Genomic DNA, 17,472 nt, shown 5'->3' on the forward strand with positions numbered 1-17,472 from the left:
ACGCACGCACGCACGCACGCACGCACGCACGCACGCACGCACACACACACACACACACACACACACACACACACACACACACACACACACACACACACACACACACACAAAGAGCTGGTTTAACAAACAGTAACCAAAGCTGGAAATGATACTTGGCTGCTGTTCCACTATCCAACATGTAACTTTGTTAAAGCTTGATGTGTAAAAATAAAACTGCAGTTTGGGTTAGGGTTAGTGTTAAAAAAAATCCTGCAGGTACTGTGATGTATCCAACAATTATTTAAGTAAGATAATCAAAAATGTAAATAGTCAGCAGGACAATCAGACATAAAAGGTACAGTATACCAAAGAGCACGTCTTTATTGTTCATTTGAATTAAATGACCAATTTTGATTAAACTCACTGTTCAAATTATGTCCAAGCACAATTGTGAGAATTCGCATTTTGGCCTTGTGGCGTTCAAAAGAGAGTCGGTGCTTTGCCATTCCTGAGGATCACACCTCCAACATCGAGTGACTCGCTAAAAAGCCCACGTCACCAAGTCATTCTGGGCTCTGAGTGCTGGATTTTACCCTTGTTGTCTATTAACAAACGCAGTAGTGATAATTATGTGCAGAGATAATTAATGAATCATTGCATTTTAGCGACACATTACTACAGCTGATGACATGGTGGCAACGGTTCAGGAAGTCTGTCGAGCCGTGTGCATGAGGCAACCGATATTGACCTCAGGATCTAAATAAACTCCTTGTGTGTATTGGTTTTAATTACCGGTGCTCATTAGCTCCCAAGCAAACATCAAAAACATGACATTCCTGATAAACTGATCTCGTTACACTACCTGTGACGTGAGGCAGAGTCGAGGCCAAGATCATTAGCGAAATCATTTTGGGAGTAAACATAGCGTATTAAAGACATTTCTTCTACTTGCCACTGCCGTATGCATCGTGTGAGACCCGGCCCTACGTGCTACACCTAACGTCAGCACAGCGACTTTGTATTGCTCTTTTTGGAGAGTGAAAAATTTCCGCTTCAGCAACCCTGAACAAACTCATAATCAGGATATAATGCACATATTAAAAGTACCCTGTAGAGTTTTTGACCTCTAGTGGATCTGGGGACCTGTTTTTTTTTAATGAGATGGCTCATGCTTTATTTGTCTTGTGCTCAGAGGTCACACAGGTTGCAATAAGACACCAAGGCATCTAACAATGTGCCTGCACAGGCAAGACGACCTGCAAGTAATGATGTAAACAATGCAGGATTTAAAATGCTTTCCACATGTTTTGTCTGGAAGTGGAAGAAAAATGTTTCTCATTGATCCACACGATGCATTTGGCTAAGTCAGGATATAAATATACACTTTCACCTGCAGTATTGAAAACCAAACATGAAAGTTTGAAAACATCATTCAAGAATGAACTGAAAAAATGAAACAAAACTTGCATTAATAAGATAATAGTCTCTTTATTTAATTTTGTAAAAAGATCAAACAAATACACACTCGTGCAGCTTTGGTTCCAGCTTTGGCCGTTGGCTGGTAGCTAGTTTTCCTCTCTGCAAATCACATATGTAGCCATCAAAAACAATTTAAGACCCATTTTCCAAACAACTCATGGAGCTTGGAGATGATAGCAACACTTGTCTTGTCATTCTCCAAAATCACTTTTGACAGACTGGAAACGAGAAGCTCTTTTAGTCTACTTCCAAACCAATTGTGTCCAAAATTACAAAGAATTTGCTGTTAAGTCCGCCAGCATCCTCACTCTAAACTGTATATGTGACACACGAGAGTGGAGACTTTGACAAGCGTGGAAGAAGCAATGCAAGAGTTTGAAGCATAAATGGTCAATTTCCTTTTGCAATAAATATGCAAAGCAGGTCGGCGTCCGAGCCAAACCGTCATTCCTGCAATCACAGTAAGCGCGTCAAACCTGCAGCAGTGAGATACGCGCCACCCTGTCCATCACTGACACCCGCTGTGTGCTGTGGCACGCACAAGACAAGGTGAGAGACACAGAGTCAGAGGTGACTGCTGCAGGTCTGCTCGGAAAAACCCGGGAACAAATAACAGAGAATTTATCTGCTTACCACCTGCCATCAGTGTGAGCGACATCTCTGAGAGGCGCTGCTCTTGAATCAGTGACACAGCTGGTACAGTGTGAGCGTTTCCCAGTGTTTCAATTACAGACCAGAAGCCAGCACTCAAATATCATTATTCCTGCACGTCCCAATTTTGCCAGCACCGTCACATCAGAGATGATGAGTGGGAGCGAAAGCAAGAAGCTTACAAGTTAAGTGTTACTGGTGGCAACTGAAGATGAGGGGCGGAAATGGGCTGACATTCAGATGACAGCTATGCCAGTGCAACACTATGAGAATCTCATCGGTTGAAAAACACACACGTGAAATGTTACTCAACACGAGGCTATCCTCCATACGGCTAAATGTTGAACGGTCCGGGCCGTTTCGTTTATCTCTGAAGCCACGTCATTACAACACCATCGTCAGCAATGCCACGTTAGTGACTGAAAAAGCACCGCGAGGCGACTTCCTCCCAAATTGAATTTGGCACAGACGAGTTGTGACATATGAGGGATTAGGTATCACTTCGGGGATGCCGGTTGCAGGAAGGCTTGCGGGCGAAGCTCGGAGACTTTGAGGAGGAAAAGATGGAAAGGTGAAATCAAGCTTGTAAGAGCACATTTCAAACTTGATAGGCCTCTTTGTTCAACCCCGTGTCAGGAAAACCTGTGTGAAGCGGACCGTGCTGTCCCCTGGCCTCCTGTTGCCCCTGCAGCTCTGCTCGCTGTGGTAATTGAATCAGAGAGGAACTGTTTCTCCATGGCCCCAGCCAAACAGGCTTTCAGTCCATAACAGGTGTGAATACACAACCCGAACACACACTCACTCAGCGTGAATGGTGAGAGATTTCTGACTCAAGTCAGAGCAAACCCTGGACCTCAGATACGTCTCAGCAAAGTCATCCATCATAGGATGACCCTCGCACTTTTACAGGGGGAAGCGTCAAAAGGCTTCAAACCACGCAGCAGAGTGTCACACAGTCGTACCAAAATACGCACAAACAAACACACACAGCTCACGGCACACTCACACATCATGGCTGCTTCCATTAGACACACGAAGGGTGAGACAAACAGAGCACTGCTGTGCTGTAATGGAAACGTCGTCACATGGCGGGTGCTGCCAAGAACAACTCCTGCCCCGCTAAGCTGCAGGGAGGCCAGGCTAAAGGTCTGCCAGTACGCTTTTATTTTTTCTACCTCCCCAGAAACATCATGATATTAATTTGAGGGGTATTTATGGGCAGATTTTTACTGCAGTAAACTCGGGGGTTGCCAGGGTTTTTCAGTGTATGTGTCCGGAAAAGCAGCGAAGAGAAGGACCGAAACAGGTCGAGCATGTCGGCTCATCTATTTGTGCAAAGATTCATTTGAACTCGATCCAACACATGGCAGAACGCTTTTTTTTTTTTTTTTTGGCAAAACGCTCGTGAGTACGCAAATATAGACGGCACATTGCACCGCTTGCTGGAGTTGAATCACATTTCTGGGTCCATGTAGGAACAATCTTGGGTTTGGGCTGTACTGTATACCATATTGTACGTGTTATATATCTTTGTACAAATTTTTGCTGCAAAATTCAAAATTAGATTTTAATAAAAAGGGTTGGAAAAAAATGGATTGTTTAACAATCATATCCTCTTCAGAGACATTCACTTGTTTTTGTTTGAGGACAAACCCTTTTTTTAAACCTTCACATTAAGTTATTCCAAAAAGCCACTGGTGTTTTTGTTGGTGACTATTCTGAGCTGCAGATTTTGCTGCTCTCGAGTATTCATGGCCCCAGGACTACGAGCGTGAGATCTGACTCAACATAAACTGCAGAACTCATATTCATGAAAATGTAAAAACCACCGGTTGTATTCGCTGCAACATTTTGACTTGTGTTTTGAAATTGTGATTTACAGACATTGCTGTCAAGATAACGTAATCTTTGTTTCTTATGATTGTTTTATGTGACTTAAGATTAAAGGTAGGGATTGAGGTTCGCAGTATTTTGATGTCTACACAGTTAGAGAAGAGTTGGAGAGTGACTCATCAAGCGTGTGTGTGTTTTCACAGAGGCACAATTATATATGTGAGCTTGCAGCACAGAGTGGCATTTTATTGGCATCATGAAACCCAGGATAGCTATAACAATGGTTAGTGGTGGTTTGAAAGACGCTTGCCACACATCTATCACCTTTTAGTTCCCCTGCACTGCTCATCAGTAACTATAAAAGTATCAAAGCAAAAATATCAAAACTCAAATGTCAGGTGTGACGGCCACTTGGTTCTCTTTACAGCTATTTACTTTCCAGAGGAAAAAAATCTAATTAAAGTGGAAAAATCTTCCTCAAACTTACTGTGCAGGACTATAACGATCACCTGGTTTCATCTGTCTGCATGACTCACTCATCTGAAAGGATAGTCCTTGTGAGGATAAAAGTGGAATCCCTATTTTGCAAGTGTTGGGTGGACGGTAAAGAGAAAGAAAAAATACTGTAAATCTCAAAAGCTAATTTTGCAGAGGGCTCGGGGGAGGATCATCTGTTCAGCTTGTCACAAGTCTGAGGTTAGAGCTGGTTTAAGGTAAAGGTTAGGGTTAGCCCAGGAGTGGTTCTGGTTGAGGTTAAAGTCAGCAGGACATGAATGTGAGCGATGCCGTGTCCTCTGAAGGTGCCTGCCCGTCCGTCCAACATAGCTCAATAACAGCCAACAGGTTTGATGACAACACCAGCATCAATCAATACCAATGGGCTAATGGGGAAGCTTGAGTCCATAGCAGAGTGCTTCCTGAGTTTGTCCTTGATTGAAGGACGTCCTGAACATACAGAATCATCTCTTGGCATCACAGAGGAGAATGAAAAGGAGCCAGTCCCACCAGAGAGCACAGAATAAGAAGGTATAGTCGGAACTGAGACTGCCTGTCAAAGTACAAACATATTTTCACACTGAATACAGCAGACGCTTCCCACCTTTTTTCATTTCCTGGGTTGGTTTCACACAGGGGATAAAATTGCACACCCAACATTATATAGACTGATCTTTGTTATGAATGTGAATATGGAGGTAACAACTGAGGCAACAATCAACATCTGGATGTCCTTGAGAACGACACTGAAATGGTATCGGCTCATCACTTTGGTAGCTGCGGCAAAGAAACCTAATCACGGAGTTTGGGCTATAATAAAACCAGACTGCTGTTCAATAAACCTTGACTTTGGCTTTTTGTGTGACTTTGTAATCTCACAGGTTGCAATCGTGTGCATCTCCTCCAATTCTTGACAGTTAAACATTCAAAATAAATAATATGCTCAAACAGAAATTAGAGTAACCAATAGGAACGATTACAGACTTGGTGCTCTGTTTGGTGATTAATCAGTGCATAGGAGATGTGCACAGTGTTACTGTTTTTAAGAAAGAGGAGCTTGCAAGCCCAGAGAAGCCTTGTCACTCGCCACCCTCCTCCCACTGTCTTACCTCTCGGTCTCCTTCTCTCTCAATTGCAGGGATGTTGTAAGAGCTGGCAGAGAAGTGTGACACAGCAGCACAGCATTTAGTTGAGAGGGTAGGTATTCAAAGGTGACCATACGTTTTTTTGAAAAATATATTTCCCAAGAGATACAGGCCCTGAATCAAAATAGATTGAGACCCAAACCATTTGTCATGCCATCACTTTTAGCTGAAAAGGTGGGTTCGGCTGTATTAATATTCCTGGTTCCATTGCAATGCATCAAGGCTACAGAGCATCGCTATATGTGCAACTCAATATGGGAATGCATACGCAGTGAAATACAGATAGTGTGAATACAAATGTAAAGACTGAGCACAGTTATTTAAAAAAAAAAAAAAAAAAAAAAAAAAAAAAGCTTTGCTGTGAATTAAAAACCAGATGAAGTTCATGCATCTTTTAACCTTGTTATGGTCAAAGAGGCTGAAGCTGTGCTGCTCCAGATGAAGCTTATGTATTTGTAAATTATATGACTATTTGCAGCATAAAAGAGGAGAATGATTCTCCCTCAATGTGGAATAAATACACTCATGATTGATGTGAATCATAAGAGTATAACAAAATTATTCAACACGAGCTTATTTTGGCACTTCATATGACGCAGTTGCAGCTGCTGAGTTACTCACTCTTATCACACAGAGAAAAAAAACAACAAACTGTGTGAAAAAGTCATTGTTCCAGTGACAGTGAGCAGCACTCTCCTGCAAACTGCTTCTGCTTTTTATTTTCATTTAACTAATATCAGATTTATTCTCTTTTGATCCACTATCTTTCCCACGGTGCACCTTGTTGCATGAAGGTAGTTTCCATACAAACAAAGGCCCGACTGCATGTAAAGGTATTCGCCGATAAACGTACTTTCGATTTTGGTTGCTTTCATGCTGGGGATGACCGAGTTTTCTAAAACAATTTCATCATCCCCCACATTTTTCACTGTGAAAAATTCACTTTTATACAAAGATTGCCGTCTTCCACGGGCTGCGATAACAGATACCAACAACTGCAAAAACAAAACCAAACCCAATTCAAAAAATAGAGTGGCAAAAAATAGATTCAATGCTTTTGAAATTGATTCTGTTATGACTGTGTGATTTTGTGAGATCCTTAAATACTGTTTGAAAATCATTGGCCTTATTGAAACTTTTGCCTGGAAAAGCCTGACGAAACACGGTTCATGTGAAGCATAATCATCAAGAAGGCGACACTTGTTCCATCATGTTGTGAGGAACTGAGTTATCTGTGACTCTTCCGCTAAATGTGATCAATGTTAAATATTTATTTTTATGATGTTACACGACAGAAGAGAAGGTTTTAAGAAGCCGATTCACTGATCTCTTTATGGGGATCTCATGGGGCATCACTGAGAAAGCATTATCAACTAAATCAACTAAATTCTGCTACATGAGATAAATGATTGTCCTAATCTTCAATTACAACTTCAAAAGACGCCGTTATCTTGTCATCAGCAGTGGTCGGCAGGTAACCACTGCTGACAGGAAATGAGGCTGGTGCGCATTTTGATGGCGTTTGATCACAACTGACGAACGCTCTGCTGTGGTCTATGAATCATCTTTATCAATGGGTTGACAAAGAAACAGTCCTAATGGTGAATAATCTTATTTTTCCTAAGAAAAAAAGATAAGAGTAAAGTATCTTAAAATCTAACTGAAGCAGGGAACCTGTGAACTCTCCCACGTCGAGCCATTTATCTTCTATACCGCTCTGAGTAATTCAGAGTCATGGTGCACTAAACCCAATTAAATGCACACAGCTCAGGCCACTAGTTCACGATAAACAGACAAACAGACAAACAGACAAACAGACAAACAAAAAGTCACACATACTCATAATCACACCGAAAAACAATTTAGGGGCAACAATCATTCTCCAATGTACTTTTTTTTCCGACGGTAGAGAGAAACCATAGTTGCCAGAGAAAGCCACTGCATGCACAGGGAGAACGTGCAAACTCTGCACAGAATGCACTCAAATCAACAACCTACTTGCCATGTTGTGTTTAAAGGTTTTCACTTTAAAACTATTTCAGCAGCTCTTCATGTACGAATGGCAAATGTTGCACCTGTTACAATTATGGTTTTGCGTTAATGCGGCTTTCATCATTTTATTTTTCTCTTCGATACAATTTACTACCAACATTTATTTTAATTCACCTTCTATCCCTTGTGTATTATAGTTTTATCCTTCTACCTAAATGGTTTTCTAAATCGTGACTTAACTAATAGTCATGTTGATCAAAGAACATATCTTGTGTGCCTGTTCAGAGCAGCCCTCACACCTCAAACGCTGATATTTGTTTACCTCTTCGTAATTAGAATTTAAATATCACTCAAGTTGTAGGTGCAAATTGCCTTTGCTTTAGACTTTCCAGCAGTGGATCCGAAACTAATGATGTTCTTTGTCTGCACAGTTCAAAACAGTGTGCATAATGTGAAATGATTAAGTGACCTAGTCCTGCATTAATGCCATTTCTTGAAGCATGCTGCGGTGCACATGTTTGGCAATCACCCATAAAAGAACCACCCGATGTGAGACTTCGCCTGAAGTAAACACAGACATGTCGGAACGTTATATTGGCCAATCACTGCAGTTAAATGTCTGAAGGAAATTATGTACGGTAAAAGGAAGTAAACGTCCATGGGTGACCTGGTGAGATGATGAGGTTAAGACAGCAGGAGATTATTCTTCGTCAGTTCACTAAGTACTTTTATATAGAAAATAGTCCACGTTTAGACAAGTGCAACACCATGTGCTTCTCAGGGGACATATGGAAATACGTGCATGCACATCACATGCTCTGATCACAGATGTGCTATACAACTACTCTTAATGAAAAAAAAAAAAAAAAAAACCTGACCACCTGAGAAAGCTCCCATCCCTCGCAAGAATTGAGCATTTTAAAGACGCAAAAATTGATGCGTCCCTCGTTGGGAAGTTGCTGCGTGTGCTAGTCTTTCAAATCGAAGCAAAACATAATAGAACATTTTGAGCTTTAATATCAATAAATCACGAGGCGTGTTAGCAGTAAAATGTGAACGGCGTGTTCACGTTTCCAGCCTCACCCCTCTCTGTTCTCTCCCTCGTTCTGCCTCCTCTTTGATTTCATGCACTGCAGGGGTAGTGGTGTGCCATGTGTGATATATTCAGGGGAATCCTCATGTGGAGGAGGAGGTTTTTTTTTTTTTGTTGTTTTTTTTTTAACTGATGCTTTTGCCTAAAGCGTTTCTTCCAACCAACATCTTTTACACGAATTTGTGAGAAACGTACTTGGTGAGTGACAGGAGCGGACCAGCCAGCAGGGTCGCTTCACACAACTAGAAGCACTGTAAACGTTTGAATACATACATCAGCTGACAGCCACCGGGAATACAACTCTCACAGTCTTTCATGGCTGCACAAGTCAACTTTGTTTGCTTGTAACTCAGAATGACACCGCAAACTTATGACCCAGTAACAAACTAAAATCTATCTATCTCCTACACCAACTTCATCGTACTGGGCAGCAGAGGAGCTGACGCAGAGAGAAAGAAACCAAATAACAGTCCAATAGTTAGAGTGACCATTCAAACAAGCATGCCTCTGGAAGCTGGAAATCTGTGCACTGCTCGGGAAAACATGCAAACTCAACACATCCAACAATCTAACTTGATTTTAGACTGTGAGGTCAGAGGATCAAGCACCACACCACCACGTTGCCCACAAACAGATAAATTGATTAAATGGAGATGAATTCAGCTTGCAATCAGCTCTGTGAACTCCGAAGCTTCCGGACTGCTGTTAATTATTGAGTCATCTAGATGACTAACATGGTTGTTATTGAGTCATGCACAAAATACCTTGTTGCTGAGAGACAAGAAACTAGAATGTCTTCATCATAACAAGAGGAATGCCTTTCTCTGCATCAGAGTGACCCATCGCTATAATTGACTAAAATTCAAATACCTCATTAAATTCAACTTCTCGTCCGCAGCATGCAGAACTTATACAAGTAACTAATGTCGATTGTCCTCAGAATATGTAATGTACAATGCGTGGGCCTTCTTCGTGCACAGCGGAGTAATGATTTGCGCTCTCACCTCACAGCGAAAAGGGTTCAAGTACGGCCCGGGGCCTTTCAGTTTGGAGTTTGCATGTTCTCCCCCCGTGTGCGTGGGTTTTTCACCGGGTACTTCGGTTTCCTTCCGCAGTCCAAAAACAACCATGTGAGGGTATTTGGTGATGCTAATTTCCCCCTAACGTGAGCGTGTGTGGTTGTGTGTCTATATGTGTTTGCCCTGTGACAGAATGATGACCTGTCCTGGGTGTATCCTGCCCTCGCCCACAGTATGCTGGGATTGGCTCCAGTGGAGACCCTGAATTGGATAAGTGGGATAGAAGATGGACTGATGGACGAATGTGTAGGTCTTCTTCATCCAGACAGGCTATTATAATGTAAGTTTTGTGGAGAACACTCATTCCACATTTGATATATATATAGACATACTGTGTTGAATGCAAATGCAAAAATACAACATGGATGTAAAGAAAACCAGAAGAGCATGCACAGACGCATAACAAGAACAAAACCTTTTCTTTTACTGTTTTATGTTGCACGTGAGAGGGTGTAAAAGGTGTTTTGGGAAACTGTGGGACTTGACTATAACAAAAGGCGACAAATAATACGTATGAGAGGCCACAACTGAAATGGTCAGACAATCCCACAACTCCACTAAAACCAGGGTGTTTTATATTCAGTATATGCGTACAGACTTTGCAGCAATATATATTGTGCAGGTTTGTTATGTGCATGTTTGTGTATAGCTTAAGCGCAGATGTTTTCCATCAGAGACGTTACTCTGTTTTATTGAGCATGAGGGTGTTTGTGTCCGCTCATGGAGCTATGGATCTGCATGCTTATCACTGTTTTTGTGCATCGGACCGTGTGGAATCATTGTATCATTTCCCCCGATGCTCATCTATTACATTTTGTAAAAAAAAAGAAAGAAAAAAGATACCGTACGGGCTGAGAAACGCAGAGAACAAAGACTCCCCTTCTTCAACTGTGTCCAATGAGTGAACCCTTCCTTTGTGGGTTCGACTGCATCGCCAGAATAAATATCACTGCTGTTCTCCGACATTATTATGCCTCACAGAGCGGCGAGCGCAAGAAGCTGATAGAAGAAATATGTCACCAATATATTTTATGAAGTCAAAATCATGTCATTGTAATTTCTCAAGATTTTCTTTTGACAAAACTGCAACTGTTTCTCTATCAAACTATTTTTTCTTTGCAGCCTTGGAAGGGGTTGTTGTGGTGGGATGATTAGGTAGGACAATGCTAATCAGTGACTGGCCATTGATCACACTGACTCACTAAAGCACACAGTGATCTATGAATATTCTGGTCAGTCAGCTGAATCCGACTCTAACAAATAAACCCCCCAGCTTTAGTAAGCTGGAGTGTCCAATCACAAAAAGCTGAGTATGAAAAATATTTTTCTCCTGCAGCCATTTGAGCCAAAACCACCATATAAGTCCAAATACAAACACTTACAACCATTAGTCATGTTTTCATTACTGTTCTGGCTCTTTAATATGATTGTATTTCTATTATTTAGATGAGAGCGGCTGTCAAAGCTCCAATTTAAACGAACAAGACGTCAACATTCACTTATGTATCTTTCTTAGTTTTTTTTCTTTTCTTTTGGTCTTTTAATGAACACTTTCACATTTCTCTTTGCCTCTGTGTATTAATCTGTTCGCTGGCTGTCTGGTGTTAAGGGGATGTTGTATTGTTAATTGTTATTATTTCGCTAATTACATGCAGGACACATATTTCTGTTTATGTGACAACCTTCAGTCGGGAGAGTTTGCAATGTGTATTTGTGGTTTATAAGTTCTCATTAACACAATAATATGCTAATATTTTACAATTCATTACAATGCTTCAGACGCAACAAGCACCTAAAATAGACCAAAATACATATTGAACTAATGATTATAATAAAGTGCTGCTGAATACAGTCACGCTTTTTATTTCAAGTTATTTTTGTGGCTGTGTAGGTTTTCTTGTGGATGGATCCTAAACATATGGTTAAAGACAGCTCGTTGCCGCTGAGTTTCATAGAAAGGCCCCACACTTCCCAGTCCTCTCGATGCACAGCAATCAGAAATCCAGACTGTTACAGCTGCAAGGGAAAATAAATGGGGCTCGACTGAATCGTCATTCATCTCAGTGCTCAACGCAATCTGACATGAACAAAGGAAGAAAAATTAGACTGCACTGTGAAACTCATTTGGCTTTTCATTAACCGGAAATAAAGATAAATGGAAATCTAAATTAATGCATGTAATGAGTACACTTCTTTTCATCCATAGAAATCTTAAACGTGAAGAGATTTTATTTTTTTTTCTGTCCAAACATGGCAGGCTGTCGTAGTGAAACCAGAGTTACTGCCCTACGCCTGCAAGTGAATGTCCAATGGGTTTGTCGTATGAATGATAGGTTTTGTATTCACATTTGCGTTTGATCTTTGATCTTTCACCAATAAAACCATAAAAGCGCATGTTTGAGTCAGAGAAGACGTCTCGTTTGGAGGTCAAGTGGTGAAAATAAAGGTGAAATGTCAACATGTACACAAAAGTGTCTCTCAGTAGGGGGTGTGCATGTTGCTTGTGATCAGACAAACAGGCTTGTTTGCTCAATTTGTGACTGGAGAGCAGAATTTTGGATATTTGTCAGTTTGTGTCCGTCCTGTCTGGGGCGTACCCTGCCATCTGCCCCATGTCAGCTCCAATAGGCTCCAATAACCTTAACTTGTATAAAGGGTCTATGTAGGATGGACAGTAAAACATTAGGGCAAACTTGTTCTGACAGATTGATGTGCAATTTTAGGTTTTTAGTTTACCTGTACACCTCAAACATCAACACTCCGGTGTTTTCTTTTCCAGCAAACATTGAGCCTCGTGCTGCCAGGATTCACTCACAATAACGCTTAAATGTTATTTCTTACGATAAAGATGAGACCTGAAAAGATATGAATTGCATCAAACATATATTTTTAATTCACAGTAAAAAAAAATATTTAAATACAGCAAGTATGATTGCAAAAAAAATAGTAAATAAATACAGAAAAAAGTCACTCAATTTTAATTAAACATTTTCAATGTTACATAAAACAATAAACACCACTTGAAAAACCATATTAATGTCTGACACTGAGAGGACTCGACAAGGTGGATTTTCGATTTCGAGCATCACAGTCACCGAGTTGCAGACCAAAGACTTTTTGATTTATTTTTGCCTTAATGCAGCATTGACATATGAAGCAATTAAACCCTGAATCCAGCATTTTGTTTTTAGCAAATCACCACATCACAACAATGCAATATGTAAACTCCACAAAAGGAAAGAACCAAAAGCCCAAATGTGAATCCACAACCTTGTTGCCATGAAGCGACAGTGCTGAGCAGCACTCCACCGTTCATCCCTATGTATACAGACTAAATACACTAAACTAGGATGCAGCTATATACCAGGAGTATAGCTCGATGGCAAAACAACTCATCGCTGAAATATAATACTGATGATAAATAGATCAAAAGAAGAGAAATGTGAAAACATGATTTAAAAAAAACATAAACCTAAACAATATTACAGAGCGCAGCCGAAGGCAGGGACATTGCTTCAGGCACCAGAAGAGAAAAAAAAACAGGTACATTGAGAACAGGTTGGTTGTGTCAAATGAGCAAATTTGCACTTTATTGTTTCAGAAGTTTAAGAATATTCCAGATGTGACTAAAATGTGTTTCACAGACGACCCACGTAAAAATGTTCATCCTAGGATGATTATTTTGAAAAAAACTGTTGTTCAGTATCTTTTGGTTATGTTGCCATTTACAAGAGGAAAATATACCTTATAGTTGTAAATATAAAGCGTAACCTTTAATTCTTGCCATCAGTTACTTCTTAATTGCTTTATTGTATGTGTCCTGTTGCAAGTTTTCTTGTGAAACACTTCTGTGGAGGAAGCAGCGCTAACTACATTATCAGTACTTTGTTTTATACTTTAAGGGATACAAAGAAAATGACACAAAAATACCAATAAAAACTATAATCTTTTTCATTTGTTGCTCATTCTTCTATAATGTGTAAAACTGAACATGCAATTTTGATCCACCATGATGTTGTAAAAACAAAAAAAGGCACAGAGTTGAAGTCTTGCCCCCCCGTCACCCCCCCTGCAGGTCTTAGTGTGCAGCGCGGCATGTAACCACGACTAATTTACAAAATCTGTCTCAAATCCTCAAGCTCTCATTGTTCGCGGGCTCTGACGGCACTGTGTTTTCACTCCTTTGGGGATTGGATTTGCTCCATATAAACCATTCTACATGCCTGGATACAGTGTTTGCACAAAACCTGATATTTCTTCATTTTTTCCCCTCTCCATGCTAGTCAAACACTGGAGCGGTCCAAAAAGTCCAACATTGTCTTTAATCTGTGCAAACCGCGTCTGATTTGTTCTGCACCAGATGACTGGTAAGAAGGCACAGTTCAGTGCTCTTCTCACTTTAGTTTAATTTCAGGCTTCACACACACACACACACACACACACACACACACACACACACACACACACACACACACACACACACACACACACACACACACACACACACACACACAGGGAGAGGGAGAGAGAGAGAGAGAGAGAGAGAAAGAGAGAGAGAGAGAGAGAGAGAGAGAGAGAGAGAGAGAGAAAATTCCCCTGTGGTTTCTTTTATCTGTGTATCTAAGTTTGTTTTCTCAAGCCTGCCACTACGATTATATGTCTTAAAAGGCTTTAACTACCACCCAGCGGTATAGTGGTTGGTTCTCTTGCCTCGAAATGAAAACACCCTGGTTTAAGTCCAGTTGGGGGACATTTGATGAATAATTGTCATGCTTTCCCTGTGCATGCATGCAGATTTCCTTTTCACAAAAAGATGCTTTTTAAGTCAACTAGTCATTCTAAATTGTCCCTGTATGTTTGTGTTTGTACTGTCATGGATCCTGCCTTCGACTACAGTCAGCTGGTAGAGGGATAACACAGGTACACATTTTCCTAGTATTAATGGCCCTTTCTCATAAAAAAAAAAGGAGAACACATTGCCTGTGTCCTGCATTAATTATAAAAATGAAGTAATTGATTAAGACATTTGAACAGCTTACAAATGGAACCAAAGTTAGGATGAAAACCCTGACAAATGGCTTACATTTACAATATTTGGCCTCGCCTCAGACCTCATCCATCAGTATTACAGAGTAATACTGTGTGACTGAGCAAATAAATAAAAAGCATCTTGGAAGAATGCTGCTCTTTTCTTCCCTCAGAAATAAAACCACTGAATCTCGAAACGATCCTGAGGCGGCAGTGAAAGCAAAACTCATTCTTTCAAGCAACTGAATGATTGATGGCTGAATCCTTCAAAAACAGTCCCGAGTACACCTGCAACCGCGACACGACAGCGCTACAGATGAGTTAAGACTTTCACCGCTGACCTTGAACAATACAATTATCATTAACATGTAATTGGAGCTCAACGAGTCCTGCAGGCAAGACAGTGTGACTCCCCTGAGGGTGGTGGTAGGGAAAAGTGGGACATAGAACAACCAAAGGGGCTTCGCACTATGATCGCAGTTTCTGCTTCAGGTGTGAGTAGCCATATGAAAAGATGGAACAACAGAGACGCAGGGTGACAATGCAGAAGAAACCACATCAGGAGATTAGTGAAGGAAGGGTAAAAAAAAAAAAAAGAAGAAGAATGAAACAGACCTTGAATGAAAAAGGTACAGACAGCTATAGCTGTGAATAGAGACAGGGCATCGTGGTAATGACAAAAAAAACAAAAAACACGCAGACACAAAAGCAGACTCAGAGGTCTTCCTTTGCCCTCAGACAGACGCTAAGCGTGGGAGGTTGGCTCTCTGCAGTTATCTGAGCCATGCGGCAAATAAATTCATAGCATGCCACTGAGCTACCCACACCAACCCCTGTGGGCAATCCCTGCAGTGCAAAACAGTGGGCACGTCACTATGAGGCACAGCCTGAAAAATCAACAATGCCTCACAGTGTTACCAGTAATCGGCTACAGAACATTTAAAAAAGAATAAAAAAATTCAACGGAAGATCGATCGTACGTGACTAAGAGGCATTCTGTGAAAACACTAAACTAGGTGAAACCTGTGATGACTCAGCAACAGGCTGTTTTGTTTGACTGCAAAAGTACGCGACTGTGAGAAGAGGATAAAGCACAGCTGGTCGCAATCCAACGCCAACACAAACAATCCATTACAGGAGATGAGACTGAGAATTCTGTTAAGTTAGACTATGGAATCGCTCGAATGCCGAGCAAGCTATTTGACCATCTGGCATGAATTCCTGATGGATTGCGGAGACGTAACGGCTCTTTAAGGCTGCGCTCGCACTAAATGCTCACATCAGCGCGCTAACACGCTCACAAAAATAATGTTAGCTCGCTCGCTGACATTCACCAGGTGCGATGCTCACAACGTGAACCACCTAAGTTAGCTCATTGCTATTCGGATGTTTACTAATTTGCACGAAACATTAAGCACTACAGTCGCTGACAGGAATCTCATTAGCTTAGCAGGTTTTAGCTCATAAACTCAACTAATGGACAAAGTGACATTTTGACCTGATGATGGTGCAAAAGAAAAATTGAAGAGGGTCCTTGAACTTCAGTGCGGGAGGGGGATGGGTTATGTGCGAGCTCCCCTCGGAACTGAAGCACAAAATACAGCTATCGTGGCCCACAGCGGCACTCCTCATACATAACCTCCACAATGACTGCTGTAACGTGGTTTCTCTGCTCATTTTTATGACACTGACACTTCCACAACTATATGATTACAAAGAAACTTGAGAAACTATCTGGATACTGAGTAAAGTATTTAATCTGATTTTATTTGTTCTAATCATTTCTCAGAAAGTGATTACTTTTATATTAATATTGACACAGACACTGCACTTTATGGTCTTGATTCTCAGTACATGAAGGCAGTTGTAGAGCTGCAGGTGTTTGGGATTCTGCATCTGTGTATATTAATGCAATAGTATGGCAGGATCCATCAAAATCCCTATGATTTTAACGGCTGGTAAGATCAATAATCAATAAAAAGCACAATATAAATGTGGTTGGTAATCATACATAGACTAAAGCTTATTTTGTCATTTAAATGTGTTCCTATTACACTGTCAACAAAAGGTTTGGAAGCAAAAAAAATGGGTTTTATTAGAATGCTTATTATATTTACCTTCAGCATTTATGAAAAATCAGATTGGGAAAAGGCATCCCCCCTGGCCCCCTGATTAACGTCTACTAACGTCTTCCTCACAGTTTGAAGAGACGCTTCGATCAGATATAACAGGTTTCAAGAAAGCTGCCACAAGCCCTCATGTTGCCGGCACGAAAGGTAAATATGCAAAACAAAGAAATAAAGAAGGAATCTTGGATAATTAAACAACTGTCCAGTGAGTGAATTACAAAATAATACATCGTTTAACAAAACGATAACTGCACTTGGAAAATCGCAGAAATTCTGTGAATCCACCCACATGTTCGTTCTGTATTTCCTTGCACGGTAGTTACAGATGGCGGCGATATGCTTGTGGTAATAAATGTCTCTCGCACCCATATATATACGCGTAATCATTCAGCTGTGATTATGACAGACAAAGGATGTGCTGATGTGGCCCACTTGTTTGGAGCTATTATCTCGGTTCTTCTACAACACATTAAACAACTTGATAAAGCACAAAGCACTCAGCAGTAGGAATGGCTTGTCTATATTTTTAGCCACTGGCATAAAAGCAGTGTTTTGCAGTTGGTAACACA

General features: G+C 40.8%; 1 protein-coding gene across 1 annotated transcript in view; it reads right to left on the reverse strand.

Annotated features, from left to right (window-relative positions):
* Window positions 1-17,472, reverse strand: part of drp2 (dystrophin related protein 2) — a 172,776-nt gene that overhangs the window by 57,242 nt on the left and 98,062 nt on the right. The window lies entirely within an intron of this gene.

The sequence above is a fragment of the Lipophrys pholis genome (assembly GCF_963383615.2).
Source record: "Lipophrys pholis genome assembly, chromosome: 6".
Classification (NCBI taxonomy): domain Eukaryota; kingdom Metazoa; phylum Chordata; class Actinopteri; order Blenniiformes; family Blenniidae; genus Lipophrys; species Lipophrys pholis.